An 18766-nucleotide genomic window follows, 5' to 3' on the forward strand; every position below is an offset into this window, starting at 1 on the left:
TTAGTAGATGGGATTGGTCTAATAGATGCCTGGCCAACCTGAAAGCGCCCGATGCTGGGTACACTTACTATTCAGTCCCTCATTGTGAATTGGCGAGGCTGGATTCTTTCTTGGTCTCTCCATTACTTGTTAGAGGCGCTCAGGAAGAACTTTTCCTAAGAATAATGTCTTACCATAACCCCATCGTCTTGGAACTCTCTCTTGATGGAGTGAGTAGTGTGCCCAGAAGGTGGACCTTTGAGAAGGCTCTTTTGTCGGACCCAGAGTACATAAGGCATTTAATAGGCTGGATTCTAGAGTTTTTTACATTTAACAAAGGTAGCTCCTTTCCCGGGATGGTTTGGGATGCCCTCAAGGCTGGTGTTAGAGGGGAAACTTTTAGGTTCAATATCACCAAACAGATGCAGGGTCTGGGGCAGACTAAAGAACTTTCTCAAAAGTTGGAGTTCTGGTGGCGGAATCGGTTAGCGCTATGGCCTCCAGGAGAGAGCTTTCTCTAGTGCTAAACCTGATTTCTTTAACTAAGGCACACTTGAAAGAATTTACGGCTGAGAATTTGCAGGTAAATTCGTGATCAGAGATCAGTAGTACTATGAATACAATGAACGGGTGGGGCGACTGTTAGCAGTTAGGTCAAGGCAAAAGCTGGCGGCGGGGCATATCTGTCAGATTAGGAATATGCAAGGTAGTTTGGTAACGGATCCCGCCGAAGTTAGAGAGGCTTTCTGGGAATTTTTTGTGGACCTTTATAAAGCCCCCCCCCACAGTATGCCCTGAGGATTTAAAGCTATATCTGGATCCGGTGTCAAGTTCTGAAGCAACCCAGGTGGAGAGGTTACTTTTATGGGCAGATATTTCAGTAGAAGAATTCCATGTGGCCCTTCAGTCTTTTCCACCTGGAAAGGCGGTGGGAACAGATTCTAAAACACTGGAATTTTATAAGATTTTCTCTGTAGGACTTCTTCAGGACATGCTGGAGCTTTTTAAGCATGTTAGAAATGGGGCACACACCCCTGGGTCCCGGAGAACAGCAAATATGATTAAAAAAAATTAAAAGGTAAGGACCGTGCTGCTTTGGGCTCTTATAGACCAATCACATGGTTAAACAGTGATGTTAAACTCCATTCTAAAATCTTGGCCGGCAGTCTGGCTTTTGGCCAGCAGTCTTGGCAGTATAATACACAGATTAGTCTTAGTCAGACAGCATGGGTTTATCCCAGGGAGAGGACCTTGGATCATGTACGGCGGGTAATATTGTTGTTTGAAGCTACTGTGGTCCAAGAGGAATCCTTGGGGGCCGCCCTGTTGGATGCCAAGAAGACTTTCGACAGGGTGTTGTGGGAGTACCTCTGGAAGGTTATGGAGGCTAGTGGCTTGCTTGGGAGGCCTATCATTCAGGCAATCCGGGTGATGTATCTCAGCCCCGTGTCTCGATTACAGATAATGGGAGTTGAGTCGTCTGCAGGGTTGGGATATGAAAATTCTGGTCTATGCCGATGATGTGACAATAGTTACCAGTGATCCAGATAGTGCTGTCGGGCCATAGAAAGGATACCGGAGGAGTTCAGGACCTACTCAGGATTCTTGCTAAATAAAGCGAAAATGCAGATAGTCATAAATAGATACACACCGGCTAATGATATTTGCATAGTACTGGAGGCTACCTATCTGGGAGTTAGTATTACAGCTAATTTGGAGCATTGAGGTATTGTAAACCATAGCCTTATTATTGAAAGAATTAGGAAGTATTTTAGGAGATGGGATAGTTTAAACCTCTCAATAATGGAAAGAGGTAACCTTGTTAAAATGATATTCCTTCCAAAATTATTAAGAATGGTGGCTAGATTTATCTGGGCATATAGGAAGGCTAGGAGGGCAAATACATTTCTGTACTTACCGAGAGAGTGAGGGTGCTGGGCGCTCCTCAATTTTAAATTATATTATCTAGCGGCAGCTCTGCAATTTTATTACCCTTTATTCAATAATTAGGTAACTGAAGTTGGGAATGCCAGTTTGGTTCTTTCAATTTATGAGTTATTGATTGGGGCATCGGCCAAGGGATGTCTGCTGAAGATGTTTGAGCCGAGTTACTATAAGAGGACATGGTTTAAGACCCTGATGGCAGCATTCCGGAACTGGACAGCCATACGAGAAAAACTGGAGGTTGGTCGGTTTAGCTGGTACACTCAAGGCTACGGAACAATCAACTGCCCGGAATATTCCATGATAATTGTTTAGCCAGATGGGAACTAGGGCACTTGGGTAGGATCCGAGATCTGTTCACAGGGAATCATTTGGCTTCATTTGAAGAGGTTGGGGGAGATTTAATTTTGGGACCTGTTTTATTTTTATTTTCCACATATGAGGGATTTCCTATTCAGAAAGGTTGGGGGACTATCAGACTTGTCACAGATCCCCCTGTTGGAGATTTTAACAAAGGGCATTATTTATTCAACCTCACAAATATATGGGTATCTGTTGGAAGGGGTACCAGATGATTTTGGAAAACATGATGAAAAATGGCAGGCAAGGTTAGACTTGGAAGAATCTTTTTTTTCTTTTTCTTAAATCATTGGATTTATGTGGATCAATTGTATGTTCATCGTACCTGCAAACGCAACACTATAAACGGATCATCGATTTATATATTTATATAAAACATGCCAAATTTGCTAAATGGGATGAGCTGGCTGGTACCCACTGCTAGAATTGAGAAAAAGCTCAGGAATCAAGGTAGCACTGCAGGCAGTGCTAATTCAGGAACAAGGAATACTGCTGCAGTTCAAGAACAAGGAATGCTAAGGCTCAGAAGTTTAGGTAGCACTGCAGGATGTGCTAGTTCAGGAACAAGGGAAACTGCTGTTCAGGAACAAGAAATGCTACGGCTCAGTAGTCAAGATAGCACTGCAGGCAAAGCTAGTTCAGGAGACGGGAAACTGTTGCAGTTCAGGAACAAGGAATGCTAAGGCTCAGAGGTCAAGGTAGCACTGCAGGCAGTGCTAGTTCAGGAGAAGGGAAACTGCTGCAGTTCAGGAACAAGGAATGCTAAGGCTCAGAAGTCAAGGTAGCACTGCAGGCAGTGCTACTTCAGGAACAAGGGAAACGGATGCGGTACAGGAACACACAATAACTATAGCTCAGGAACTACTGGAAAGAAGGATATCAAAAGCTCAGGAAACACTGGAAACGGATCAGTCTCACCGGTGCACAGCTACAATGACCAACACTGTACTGAAGGAAGCTGGGGCTTAAAAGAGCTCACAGTAATCACATGCATCAGGTGTGAGCAGGCTAGCAGCAGTCAGATACAGGTGAGCTGAATTCCTCCACCTATCCTTGGCCTGCCAGGTTGGAGACAAAGCAGTGAGCCGGGGATTATAGGTAATGGAGTTTCCAGCATGAGCAGACTGGCTTTCACAAAACCCGGCATGGATTGGGAATAGATGTCAATTCTTAAATAATGTCCAAATGTCTGGAAATCAGAATATGCATGCAGGGGGGTGTCTGGAAGCATATTATAAGACTGGAAAGCCCCACAATTTGGCCCCCTGGTGGTGGGCATGAGAGCACAGGGAGTGAATCGTGACAGACACAGGCAACGATCGGCCTGGCACCAACGTGCCTGCTTATCAACCTGTTTAACAACAAACTGACATACAGCGTGGTAGTTCTTGTTTAGGAGAAGGAGTATAGAAGTGCCCTGACAGAGGTCAGAACAGGGTCAGAGGAAAGAGAAAGAGCGGATTCTACCAGCAAGAGTGTCATGGAGCGAGACAGACCTGACATCGGTATTACCAGTGGTAGTAGACAACCATATTGTCAATGGATGTATGACCTAACAACGCATACTTTTACAACGCATACCGTTACAACGAAACTTTTACAACGCAAATACTATTACAACGCATGTATTTACAACGCATGTTTTTACAACGCAGGTACCTTTACAACGCATACCATTACAACGTAAGTATTGGTAAGTATATATTAATTTTTTAATTGTAAATTAATTTAAATTAATATAATTTAATTTAATTTAATTTCATTTAATTAATTTAATTTAAATTTAATTTTACTTTATTTTTACCCTGTACCCCTGTACTCCAAAAACCCAAAACTGACCCTGAACCCTAAAGATACCCCTTTGCCCAAAAACCCAAAACTGACCCTGAACCCTAAAAATACCCCTTTACCCAAAAACCCAAAACTGACCCTGAACCCTAAAAATACCCCTTTACCCAAAAACACAAAACTGACCCTGAACCCTAAAAATATCCCATAACCCAAAAACCTAAAACTGACCCTGAACCCTAAAAATACCCCTTTACCCAAAAACCTAAAACTGACCCTGAACCCTAAAAATACCCTTTTACCCAAAAACCTAAAACTGACCCTGAACCCTAAAAATACCCCTTTACCCAAAAACCAAAACTGACCCTGAACCCTAAAAATACCCCTTTACCCAAAAACCCAAAACTGACCCTGAACCCTAAAATACCCTTTACCCCAAAACCCAAAACTGACCCTGAACCCTAAAAATACCCCTTTACCTAAAAACCTAAAACTGACGCTGAACCCTAAAAATACCCCTTTACCCAAAAACCTAAAACTGACCCTGAACCCTAAAAATACCCCTTTACCCAAAAACCTAAAACTGACCCTGAACCCTAAAAATACCCCTTTACCCAAAAACCTAAAACTGACCCTGAACCCTAAAAATATCCCTTTACCCAAAAACCCAAAACTGACCCTGAACCCTAAAAATACCCCTTTACCCAAAAACCTAAAACTGACCCTGAACCCTAAAAATACCCCTTTACCCAAAAACCTAAAACTGACCCTGAACCCTAAAAATACCCCTTTACCCAAAAACCCCAAACTGACCCTGAACCCTAAAAATACCCCTTTAAAAAAAAAAAACATATAACATTTTAAATATAATTATATACTTACCAATACTTACGTTGTAATGGTATGCGTTGTAAAGGTACCTGCTTTGTAAAAACATGCGTTGTAAATACATGCGTTGTAATAGTATTTGCGTTGTAAAAGTTTCGTTGTAATGGTACTGCGTTGTAAAAGTTGCGTTCTAAAGGTTGTATACCCAGCCTAGAACCTCAACAACAGTGAAAAAAAACATAGGCAATAGTAAGTGCTGCGTTAAAAGGCATCACTATTCTTTTGGAAGAGAGCCTCACTGGAATGCTGAGGTTACCTATGGATAGAAGGGGTCCCTGAATTCGCTGGTCTGTAAGTATTGCTTATCAGCCTCATCCCTATGGCATTCCTCTTGTAAAACCCAGCATTTTGACAATCCAGGATTCTGGCTATTCTTTTTCATATAGTCCCGTTCCACTGCATCTGCATCTGAACGATTGATACGTTCACTCTAACTTACCAGTGACTTCTAGACCCCTCTTCACAAAGTATCATTCATCTACTTCACTCGTAATCTGGATTTATAGTGAAAATAGTACTTCAGTGACATTACATACAAGACGAGCCACACTGCACCACAACCCCAAGAAGCAAGATCTCTTTGGACATCCATGCAGAAAACCTCTCTCTCATATCAACCCCCAATTCCTACAGACAGCTACACTTTACTGAGGTCCTATCAGGTTCTAAATCCGGCTGCTAGCATCAGCGTGTTGAAAACAATGTCAGAAAATATTTGGAAGGAAATCACTGTGATTAGAACCAAAATGAGCACATTCTACATCCCCATATGGGATACATCAAATGAAGTGGCATCCCTGAGGACTGTCTTTCCAACCTGAAAATGAGGAGAGACTCTGAGAAGTCTAAAGGCCTCAGGAAAAAGCGATTAAACATGCAAACACACTCGGGTAACAAACTGTGGCCATTATGAAGCAAACGCACACATCTTTAAGACCTCTATCACAGAGACAATTTTCACTTGTACAGCTTCCCCAAAGAAATGGAGAAGAAAGACATGCCAACTTTTATTTTTTTTATTTTTTTTAGTAAACTCATGCCTGATATGTCAAAATATCCTTTACAGGGCTCTGAAGTTCCAGAAGCAGCACAAACTAAGGGCCCGATGTAGGTAAATCTTATTTACCACTTCTTAAATACCGAATTTTACCGATTCGGTATTTAAGAAGTGGTAAATATGAGGGGGGGAGATGTAGGTATTTCCAGATGTGTAAATACCGAATCTTTAAGATTTGGTATTTACCGAATCTGGAACTACCGAATCGGTATTTCCTATTGATTCCTATGGGCTGTGAAGCCCATAGGAATCAATGGGCAATACCGATTTTGTAATTACAGAATCGGTAAATACCGAATTTCTCAAGGGTGCAGGGGGTGTCACTTTGACACCCTCTGGCCCCCCCAAAACAGGCTCGGGTGCCATGTGGCAGGCATACATGCCCCAAGGGCAGGTGTGCCTGTCATATGGCAGAGGTGTGCATGCACACATGTGCATGCACACCGGAATCGGTATTTTACCATCAAATTGGATTTGATGGTAAAATACCGATTTTGTAAGGCTTGTGGGACTCAGAAGAGTCCCCCCTACATCTCAAATTTACCAAATCGGTAAAAATACCGATTCGGTATTTTACAGAATCGGTCAATTTACCGATCGGTAAATTTACCGATTCTGTAAAATTAAGGGCCCTACATACCATTCCTGAAATACCGGTCGGTAACGGCCGAAAATACCGATTTTCGGCCGTTACCGACCGACCTACATCTGGCCCTTAGATCCAATATTTCTAGGGCCACAAACAGCCCAGGACCAGTAATGGCATGTCTGTTACGACACCAGCATGTATTAACTATATGCAGGTTGTGAAAAAACAAGAACTACTTCACGAAACTGCCATGAAAAGAAAGAAACTCCTGGCAATCTGTCCAAAACTGTGAAGGGAACACTAAATATGGGCTCCTCGACTCTGCAATAGTGAGCGATCCAAATAAAAGGAAAACATCCGAATTCACAGAACCAGACGATTTCATAGATTTCTTGGACATTATACCAACTTCCACAGAAGTTACACCTTCTAAACCAGGAAATCACACCAGAAGAGTAAACCGAACCCAATGTAGAACAAGATTAAAATTGAGGTCGACTTTCTCATACTGGAGCTGCCTCAACAGGACCATGGGCTCATTGACTCAAGATTGGGACAAGTCTTCTTTCCCTTGAAAGATAGTTCTTCTGAATGAACTTAATAATCCTGTATTCTTCTATTTAGTTTGCCTCACTGTTGATAGAGCAGAGATTTCCTTTAACAAATTTGAGACAAATTAACAAATTAACAAAGAAAACAATTGTGACACTACACTATATAGCTAATGGCAAACGTGCTAGCTTTCACGTTGTTTGAAATGACAAAATGCAACTCTGATTTAGATACTGCACCGTTAAAGCATGCAGAATGTAAGAATGAGCTCATGTTATATTTCCATGTATACTACATAGATGTGAATTATTAACACTTTAATGACATTGATCCTATGTTGTGATAATTTGATCTTAGTAATAAAGAAATTCTACATACAAAAATTAACGTTTCATGTGTTAAAAATAGATAAATATTTTGTGTGTAACTTGTACACTGAAAATGACAAAAGAAAAGTAAGTGCTAAACAAGTTTTAGTTAAAGTTGTTCCTGTGAACCTCTCATCAAATACACTTATATGTATGTGTGCCAAGAGGATTTATATGTACTTTCATTATATATGTGTAATATTGGCATTTGCAAAATCTTTATGATTACCCTATACTTGAAACGTATAGTATATGATTTAAGTGATATTAATGCATTTATTTGAAAGACTAATACTTTATATTATGCAATTGCAAGATTCATATTTTAGCATAATACATCGTGAAGGAGTCGTATTCCATGTAGGCTTTGTTTTTTCAACGTGAACTCATGAACTGAATTGTCTGAAGTCTGTGGGAATTTTAAGCAAGATTGCCACTTGTATTCTAACTCTGCCGGATTGTACACTTTTTACCTAGTACATCATCTGCATCCTATCGAAGACAACCAATAGGACAGAGTGGTCTGACATTTCTGATGATGTCAAGGGGTGTCACCCCGAAACTCATCGTGTATACTTGCTCAGATTTTGGAGCTGAGTTTGGCTCACCCACTTTGCAGCATTAAGACTGACAGCTTGAACATCCGAGGATAGCCAAACTGTGATGTAATACAGCAAATTGGTGCCCGCTGGTATGCGAGTGCAATGGAACCTTTTTGGCCGAGGGGTTCGTGTCTTGCTGCTGTGGCTTTGGTGTCGCAGTGACAGAATGAAACAGAAAATCATTGAAATACAAAAATACAATTTTGCCCCACTGCAAAACGCAACAATAGCTTTTCTGGTAGCGTGTTGGATGGTTTAGCTGTCTGACAAAACTGTAATATAAGGGGGATGCATATTCAGCTCACTATAGATTTACCCAAAGTCCAGGTTCAGTGATATTTCACCAAATACCAGTTCTGAAGGAAAAACAACGAAAAAGGACAAGACAAGTGGTGTGAGTATTAATAGGGTTTTGTGCGATGCTTGATATGTAATTAGCGAGAATTAGTAGTCCAATGTTTAGTACTTAATGTTTGAATATGTGGTTGTTGAATTCAAGTTGTTATCAGGTCCAAAGTGGCCTAAGATCCTGGTATATACACCTATGGTTGGTCTTAGTGTGGCATACCCTGAGTACGTTTGTCTGCTGTATTTCGAAGGTAATGTGCATGAGACATCATCAGCAATACCACTAGAAAAGTGAACTTTGTGAGAGTGTGAAGTTTAATCTTTGGGATTTTTCTCAAAGTGCACAGAGAAGAGTCATAAGGATTTTTAGGTGGAGTCGCGCTGGTTGAGATTTCTCTTGGAGTGTATGTTTAAACAAATTTCTGACTGGATGAAGATCTATAATTTCTCTTTAGTGGAGCAGGCAAGAGCATATTTGAACATTTGCCTGATTATAGTGCTTTTAATAAGCTGTTTTAAGATTAGTGTTGAAAACCAGTTGGATTGTAAAGGCGGGGTAGCTGCAAAGAGTTGTCTGACAACATAGAGTGTCACTCTGTGAATCGGCGGTTGGTGTGAAACCATGCTGGGACAGAATAAATAGAGAGTCGCACAGGGATTGGCAGCTCAAACGATAACAAGGAAGTGTTTACTAGAGAATTGGGTGAAATAATTTGTAAAGGATGTTAAAAGGTTTATTGACAACCATGGAAATGTTGAAAAGTATAAAAACATTAATGCAGGGAAATATGGCTGTACCTACTTATGAAGGAGTATCAATACCGCCTGAAAGCACGCCTACTTTATATATGACCCAAGGGAGAGGCTACTTGCATGTGGATAGAGAATTGGATGCAGTATACTGAAAATGATGGACCTTTAGGTTGTCCATGTTATGGAATATTCAATATACAAATTATTGAAAATTTGAGGAGACAGTTGAATGATATTAAACCACCTCCAAGACCTATGCTGTTTGGAGCTCCCGCAGAATGGAAACATGTTGCCCATCAGAAAGAAAAATAGAAATTTCAGGAAAGATATAAGAATACCTTAAATAGGTATATCAAGGCTAGATGAGATTCTCAACAGAAGATCAGGAGAAAAGATATTGCAGAGGGAACACGGATATATTCTGTATTAGTTTTAGAACAAGGTGAAGGAGAATAATGGAAAGAAATGAAAAGTAAAAACACCTTGAGAGTTCTCAAACATTGACATTGACAGATGAGCGTGATAATGAAATAGATGATGAGTTTTTGAATGAATTATTATTGAATTGACCCCCACCATATAACAAAGAACAATCACAAACAGAGTCAAATACTTTTGTGAGAACTCAACCAGATGCCCCTTCCCTGCCCAATAGGTCAAATCCGAATAACCCTTTCCTGATCGAAGAACAAACAACTAGAGGGGCAGGGTTTAATAATCCTAAAATATTAAATGCTCCTGATGCTCTTTCAGTTCCAGTAACCATAGGACCTGTGGTTCCTCTGTATCAATCAGGTAATGGGGGACACCAGTTACATTCCTTTCCCGTTCTGACCAGTTAGGGAGGAGCAAACATTATCCCACAGGTATAGAGTAGGATACAAATAAGTCTCCATTCGACACATCTAAATGGTGATATTTATCATTGAGCAAATCAATCAGGAGTTAGTTTTGAAGCAATTCAAACTAATGGATCACACAACCGAGTGAGACCGACCTCATTATCAGGTACCATAGAGAGAAATATGGAGACTCCCACTAGAGTACCACAAGCCATGGTAGGAAACCCTTTGCAAATAGGAACAAGAGGTTCTGAAACACATTTTACCCCGCGAATGGAGTGTGCAACTAGAAAATCAGAAGAGGCTGTAATAGATAGACCAATAGGGCCTAGTCCACAGGAACTTGATGATTGGAATAAGGATATAGTTCAATCAACATTCAATAAGGGCGATGGAAGTTCAGGGAGCATTAGTAGAGAAAAATTCTAATGAAAAATCTTTTGATGGAGCAAACTTCAAGTGGAGTTGGAAGAAATGATTTTGGGTACAATCGGTCCCGGTAAAATAATTAATTACTGGGATGATGAATTCTTATTTGTATGTAAAGATATTACCAGGAGAGCTAGAAATACTCATGACAAATTAGCTGAAGTTGCACCGAAATATGGAGTAGACATACCGAAATCCAAAACATTAGGCAAAGGTTAATCGACTAGACTTCAGTGACAAGGATCTTGTGAGTCTAAATCCCTCAGGTGAAAGATTACAGATTAAGGAGTTATTGACAACTCTTAGGAAATGTGGTGAGTTGGAGAGATGGGAAGGCATATGGGCTATAAAGAAGGAAACAAAGAAAATGGCTATGCCTATGCATCCAATGTTTGAAGGGGAAACAGAAACTAAAATATGTCCAATGAGGGGGGTGCCAGGAGGAGGTTATGTTCATGTTCCATGGACTAGACCTGATATAATGTCCTTTACAAATGATTTCCCAAAACTAAGGGAGAAGCATGTTAAATGGTAAAGACAAGGTAAAAGATTTGTGAAAGTTTCAAAGGTTTTACTAAAAGATTTTGATTCTTTGTTTGACATTGTGGTTCCTAGTGATTTATGGACTCAATGTAAAATTGCTAGAGATTGGCCCAAAATAGAACCTGCTAGAGATTTGAGAACTGGTGCACCACCACCTGAGGGAATGAAAGGATGTATGACATTACAAGGCATGCTTTTACCACGCATGACTTTACAATGCGGTTTTTACAACACAAACCTTTACAACGCATAGCGCTTTGGGGTGCTGGATAGTGAATAGTTTAATGTACTCTTCCAACTCTAGTCCCCGTGGACACTAGGGAAGGTGTTGGATAGTAAATTAAACTTATTCTCTATCCTAGAGTGCCCCCCAGCGCAATGCGTTGTAATGGTTTGCGTTGTAAAAGTTGCGTCGTAAAGGCACTGCGTTGTAAAAGTTGCGTTGTAAAGGATGTTTCCCGGAATGAAAAAATATAATCAAGTCATTACTTATTTGGAACAAAAGATTTCTCCAAAAGAAATTGATTGGGTAATGGCTGATAGAACAACACAGGAGTTAAAGGAGGCAATGCATGCGTATTATGGTTGACTTTTACAGGCATTTAAGCAGTACAGTGGAATGGAAAATGTGTCTGCAAAGCATATGGGACATTTTGTGTATCGATTTATCAATGGGTTAAGACCTGAAATAAGTGCCATGATACAAAAGCATTTGATTTGTTGGCAGAGCAAACCCATAGACGAGATTCTTTGGTATGCACAATACTGTGGAGATGAAGTAGATTCCGAATGTAAGAAATTAGAGGAAATGTTGATGTTGGCAAAAATGAGAGCAACCAAGAAAGGTTACTAGGGAGTTGGTACTGACTGTGCTGTTGTCATATAGGAAAATTATCAAGTGAATACAGGCATGCAGGAGTAGGTCGTGGACAACAACAGAATGCGTCCCCTGAGGGCAGAGGTAGAGGGAGATCGATAGAGATGTTGAAAAAGACCAATCTGTGTCATGTTTGCGGGAAGTTCTGGCATTGAAAGCGCGAGTCTAGATTTATCCCAATAAATCAAGTGAATGGACAGGTACCCCAGGGTAGAAATGCAGAGCCCCAAGCAGGTGAGATGATGCAGAATCAGCAGACTCAAAGGCAGAAATCTTTTAATTTAAACATGCCACAAGGTCCTATGCCACACATAAATGGTCAGGTTCAAAAATACAATGTGGGATTCCATACTAATGACCAAACTGATCCAAACCCAAATTTACTCAGCAATATTAGATACCGATTGATGATAATGATTCTGATGTGTTGCAATGACGATCCCTGAGAGGGGTGGAAGAATGTGTTTTGGCACATCGTTAGAGGCAGACCAGAGTGGTCCCTATCTGGATGGTAAAGTAAATGGAACACCTATTTAGTTTCTTGTCAACACTAATGCTACCTGTTCCACTGTAAAAACTAGGTGAGGCCGGCACAGGTAAGGGCGGTAGGGCGGGGTGGAGGGGTGGAAGTCGATAGACGACAGGATAGGTAAAATTAAATTAAAAAAAATAAAACCTCTTCCCTTGTGATCACTGCTTTGCTCTGGAATCCGGCGAGCGCAAGGTAAGTGGTTTTATTTAGTTTTTAATTTAATTTTAGCTATCCATTAGTCTGTCAACTTCCACCCTGACTCGCCCCAGCCCCACCGATCTTACCGGTGCCGGACGCACCTGGTAAGAACAGCAGAAGTTCCCAACCACCCCCTGCCTAGAGAAAGAATCCAAGTTGTGGGAGGTTCAAATTGATTAATGTTGAATCCTGTATCTGTCTGTTAAGGTACGAATTAAGTCATTTGAGGACCTACGAAACTCGTGATTTGTGATTCAAGTCCAGTAAACTGATTGGGACGAGACCTGTTGTGCAAACCAAATTGTTCCATTTATTGTACCCCAAAGGTAATTGAATTCCATACCCATGATGAAGACATTGTATTCAAAATGTCAAAACAAAGGACTGAAGCCGAAGGTTTATTTCCTTTATTAACGAGTAATGAATGACCTTTGGAATTAAGGAATACTGTGTTACCTGAGGTTTGGGATTTCACAGGAAAAGATATTGGATTGATCAAAGGGATGTTCTCCAATACAAATTATGCTGAAACCAAATGCAGAATTTCTTCGAATCCCACCATATAACCACTACCCAGAGACAATTGCAGGTATAACACCTTTAATTGAGTGCTTCATTGAACAAACAATTTGAAAGATATTATGGGAAGCTCATGTAATTCACCTATTATGGGAATCCAGAAACCAAATGGAAATATAGAATTGTGCAAGATTTGCTCACAGTTAATGTGATTGTAATTCAATGTTGTCCAATTCTGCCAAATCCAGTCATGATACTGTTTCAGATTCCATGTGAAGCCAAATGGTTTTCTATCATTGACTTGTGCAAGCCTTCTTCTCCATTCCCTTGCACCCGGATAGCCAATTTTAATTTGCTTTCCAGTTTGGAAAAAGTGTCTTGGCATAGTGCTGAGTTACACAAGAGTATACAGAGAGTCCTGTTGAAAATTAGTACGGTTTGGTGAACATTATCTGCGCCATCTTGCCTCTTCCCCTGATGCCACACTTTTGTCGTGCGCACCCGCCATTTTAAGATGCCCTGATCAGAACGAACCCTTTTTCATGCCGCTGGCCCCTGACATAGCCCTTCGCCCTCACTAAGCCTGCACGCTGATCAACCCCCTGCTTGCACCTGTCTTGAATCATAAACCCCTCTTCGGCGCTGCTCTGCCCCAGGCCCTCATCCTGTTCCCAGCGCGACACCTCCCTTCTTCCCTTTCATGATCCCCGGCCCTTAGACGCAAACCCCCCTTTTCCCCGTGTGCCCGTTTGTCTTCCCCGTTCCCAGGCCGACACCCAGCACTGCCGATACCATTCCTTGCCCCTCCCCGTACAATAGAAAGCTTCCCCCACCAAAGGATCCCCGGGTTGATCAAAGCCCCCACTCCATGAGATCCGATCAAACCCCCCACATTCCGTGAATCGGCGGAATATCCAGCTGCGCGATACTCATCACCTGTTGTGACTAGGGTGGGGACTTCAACTGTAAATGTGTGTGGGAACGGGCCCAAAGGGGAGTTCCGGGAATGTCTTTTCCATACATCAAAGCTTTAACATGAATATGTAATCTGCAATAAAGTCATAAAACAGTGTATAAGAGGCCAGGCCTCAGAAATGTAGCTAGAGCACCTCAGAACGATACCTTCTGCCCGTTTTGTTGTGTTCTCCTCCGGAGAGAATAAAAACCTTGTTTCCTGCCTTCCAGTCTCCAGCGCCTGCCTCTTCATTGATTAAATAACTAGAGGGTCACAGAGGCAATACCGCCGGGCAAATACCGATTGTCCCCGACCCGACTCAGGTTTTACAATTGGCGTCCCAAGCGTGGGGCCCATCAGCGACTCGTGGATCCAGTGGGAGAGGTCCCGACGACAGAGTGAACGACTGCAACGATCGGGAGAGCTCTTGCCCAATAGACCCTCGTCTGGCAGCCGATCATCCGAACTTCACTAGTTCCGAACAGACCTCTCTCGAGTGATCTACGGTCCTGACTGGGAACCATTAGGAGTGCCGTGAGAAATACGAGAAAAAGAGGACGAACGGGCGCTGGATTCGGAAGACAAGAAACTGTCCACATGGTCCGGGTAAGGTCGTGTAATCACGACAAGTTGCGAAATGATTGCTTGATTGTTTGATTGCTTGATTATTCATAAAATACTAGTATTACTCTTTGTTTGACCTATTTGGAGATTCACTGTCTGCACACGGAGAAACAGTAGGCTCCTTCTCTTTTGCAAACGGTGAAGGATAGGTAACGTAACCGTCGCGCCTATCTTTCTCCCCCACTGACTCTATTATTTCTTAACGGTTTTTGGGAGACTCCCCTCTCCCTCACTGATTAAACTGGGTTCTTTAACCCCGAACTACTGTTCACAGATTGTCTTCTGGAGATTCTCTGTCTGCAAACCGGAAACAACAGCTTCCTCTTTGCGGTTAGTGAAAGGGTAGAGGACGCAGACTTTTGCGCCCTACTTACTCTCCCCATTGTCCTTTTTCTATCCTTTTTATTTATTTATTAATTGCTTGATTGTTCCGCGTTCTTGGTTACTCTTTTTTTATTTTTGTTCATGAGGTATTCACTGCCTGCAAACAACGTAGAATAGGAATATTCTGTCTAGTCTTTGCACCTAGTGATAAGATAGGCACTGCTGACTTATTAGTCCCTCGTTACGAGCCGTCATGTCTGTCTTCTCCCCATTGATTGATAATTGGTTCAGCCCGGACCGTGTATTAGAGGTGGACCATATAGCTCCACTAGAAGGCACCCCTAATAAGGACATGTTCATAAACTATGGATTAGTTACCATAGCCTATAATAAATTGTGGCACAGGTATACCAAAGAAAGTCAAGACAAACAGTGGCCACTGGCAGGATCCTTTGACCTTGATAAAATAGAAACGTTAGAAATAGCCCTTCGAAATAATAAGACAACGCCTATTATGCTCGACAGTCTCGGTATGTGGCGCAGAGAGGCTATGCAACGACAGAGAAAAGACGAGGACAAACCAAGTAGAGAAATATACCGACAGGACAACCCCAGGACACCGCTACCCACAAGTTATCCCCCGACACTATGCAAAAGACGACCAGACTTAGGGCCAGACCAATGCGCTTTTTGTAGATATGTCGGACACTGGAAAGCCCAATGCCCGACTCTACTGAGCGTGAGTAAAGGCAAAGGGCCGACAGGAACGACAGATCGGCAGTATGAGAAAAAGCGCGAGACAAAGAAGAACCCGACTTACATAGACAGACCAGATAGAACCACCACGTTTGATTATGCCCGATGGCACAGATTTCGCCAGGACAATTTCAGCGGCATGCTCAAGTTCTCCTAGGTCGGGCAACGTCAAGACGGGAACCCAGCCTTGTTTTAAATTCACAGACGAAAAGAGATAATTATGACCAATAACTGTTTTATATTCGTCTTGGGTCTTTGTATGTCGTACTTGTACTGTCCCCCGTCTGAGTTTGTGTGTATGTAATATACGAATCTGCGCCATCCCTCTACACGTGTTTCCGTGTTGCTCAACCTCTGTTAGCAGAAACTTAGCATAAAAGCAACCTGGAAAGAAAGAAATGGTAAAACAAAATCCGTAGACCATTGATGAACTTGAACTTTTAATTTAACACAACAAACAAGAAATAATAACGGTAAACTGTAGAAAATGAAAGTCAAACAGAACATTCGCCCCCCCCCCATTCTGGAACCTTCCAAAGTAGGGCAGGGTTACGGCTACGCCCAACCAACGGCAACCCATATAAGGCGGGCCCGGCTGCCAACTCTTGGTCAGGATATCTTAACGTATGGGGGAGCCGGAGGAGAGGCAGGAGCCAGCAGCCTGGGCAGTTGTAGGTAGTCCCGCCACATGTCTCCTCGGCCAGCCGCAACGGGCCTGGATGGACTTAAGTAGTCCCGCCACATGTCCAGAGAAGAACGAGGCACCTCTTCCTTTTCCCTTCCGTAACAGCCGCAGCAGCTCTGGACGGCGGGATGTCCTGCACGTACCTCCACAACAATTTGCCCAAGTTGGGCTGGGAGGGAGAGGCGACGCGGACGAGCCTCTCCCACCTCCACCGATAGGAGGTCTCCCAGCCCCCGGCCCAACGCCGAACACCCCCAGTCAGGCGATGGTGCCCATACTTGCACAGCACCGAACACACCATGGTGGCACCCCAGTATTTGCGCAGCACCGAACGTGCAATGGTGCCCATATTTTCGGAGCACCGAATATGCAATGGCTGCACCGATACTTGTGCAGCACCGAATGTGCACCGCAGGTGGCCATACTCCCACAGCACTGAGCACAAGACTTGGGGAACACCGGATGTGGAGAGACCTTCATGCGGGGCGATGAAAAAGAGCAGCATGGAGTGCCCCGGGAGAAGGAGACGGCGCGAACGAGTCTCCCTCGCCCCCCCCAGGTGGGGGCATCACAGCTGCACCCCAGCTGAACGTCCCGCTTTCACACAACAGGGACCTCTTCCTTTCACTCCGAAGGATCTCTTCCACTCTTGCAAACTCGACGAGAGTGGCCCCTGTAGGGCCTCAAAATGGCGTCTGGGTCCGCTGGAAGGCGGGCCCCGGCCACTAGAGTAACTTTGACCAGCAATATAACTCGGACATTTGCCCACTGGGGCACGAGCCCCCATCTCCGACAGCATCTCCGCAGCCTTGAAGATCCTACAAAAGTCCCCGGCGGAGCCTTCGGCCTCTGCAGGTTTCCGGTAAGGGACGGCTGCCTTGACCGCCAACGAAATAAACATGACATTGCCACTCCTTCTGTTAGCATGAATTCTAGAACTGCCGAAAAGGACTCTGGTCCTAACTGCCAGTAATGGGAAACATTTCCCCCTGATGCTACTTCCGGACTGAGCCGGCCCCGCCCAAAATGGCGCCGGTATCAAGAGGGACTTGCAAACACCTCGTGGTGTTCCTTCGCACTAATATAAACTTGATGTTCTGAGACTTTATATGATCCTTTGTACACTTGGCTAGGAAAGACAAGGAGAGCTCACTCGACGAACAGTATGAAAGGATCCCGTTAAAAATGTTGATTACAAATGTACAATGTATTATATTTTTATAGCTGATGTATAACCTCATCTACGACGCACACATACAGTATGCATATAGGAAATCTGATTGCAACTATTATGATTATGCTTCTAAATTATGAAATAAATGCCCCCGAACCCCCAGCCAATTAATAGACGTTTTAGTTTCCTGCGCAAGACGACACTCCCACTGTACGCGCTTTAACCATTGCCATGTCCGACCAAATACGACTGCACCCTCATCATCCACGTACTGAAATGATTCCGAGAAATAAAGGTTTTCGAAACTATGGACGGGTATTGCATGCTTTATCTTAAAAAAAAAATGTGGGATCGGTGGGAAAGTTCTTTTCTGTGCACCCTACTCTGCTCTCTCTTTAAGGTTGAAAGAAGATGGTTGCCCAGCCCTGGAGGACGGATCGGATCGGATCGACAACACGACACTCTGCCTTCAAAGTACGCGACTGACTCATGAACTCTCGCGTGGAGGAAGACCTTGACTTCCAAGGATGGGTAAAACGAACGGTGCAAATGAGGGAATGTAAAAGAAGGGTGAAATGAAATGATGTAAATGTTATAAAGTACAACGTTCCAAGGTATTAGGGAACGGAGCTGACCCAAGAACCGAAGAACCTTAGAACGCCACAGCGTTGAAGGAGGTTTAAGGATCCCGATAGTGAGGTACATCTTTTGACTAGATACCTCGCACTAAGCACCTCTGGTTTCCTTTTTACGTTTTCCTACACCCGACCTATAAGGGCACACTGCCCCTCTCCCCTCCCGACCCCAGAAACCATACCCCCGGGACTCTGCCCCGAGGAGGAAAGACGAGTAAGAGGTAAGTAAAGGACTTATGAATCCATGTATTTGAATATGCGCGAATGCTGTCTCCCCCTCACCCCCCTTTTTCCCTCCCTCTGCAGGTTACATCAGAGATTACAGCCGAGGTGTGGCGAAGACCTGAAGCCTGGCTATGTCTAATGCACGAAACAGACCAACGCTGTAAGGTGGCACCTAAGCACGCCTGCAAACTACTCACGTAGCAAACAAGCTTGTAGAACT

The sequence above is a fragment of the Lissotriton helveticus genome, chromosome 5_1 (assembly GCF_964261635.1).
Source record: "Lissotriton helveticus chromosome 5_1, aLisHel1.1, whole genome shotgun sequence".
Classification (NCBI taxonomy): domain Eukaryota; kingdom Metazoa; phylum Chordata; class Amphibia; order Caudata; family Salamandridae; genus Lissotriton; species Lissotriton helveticus.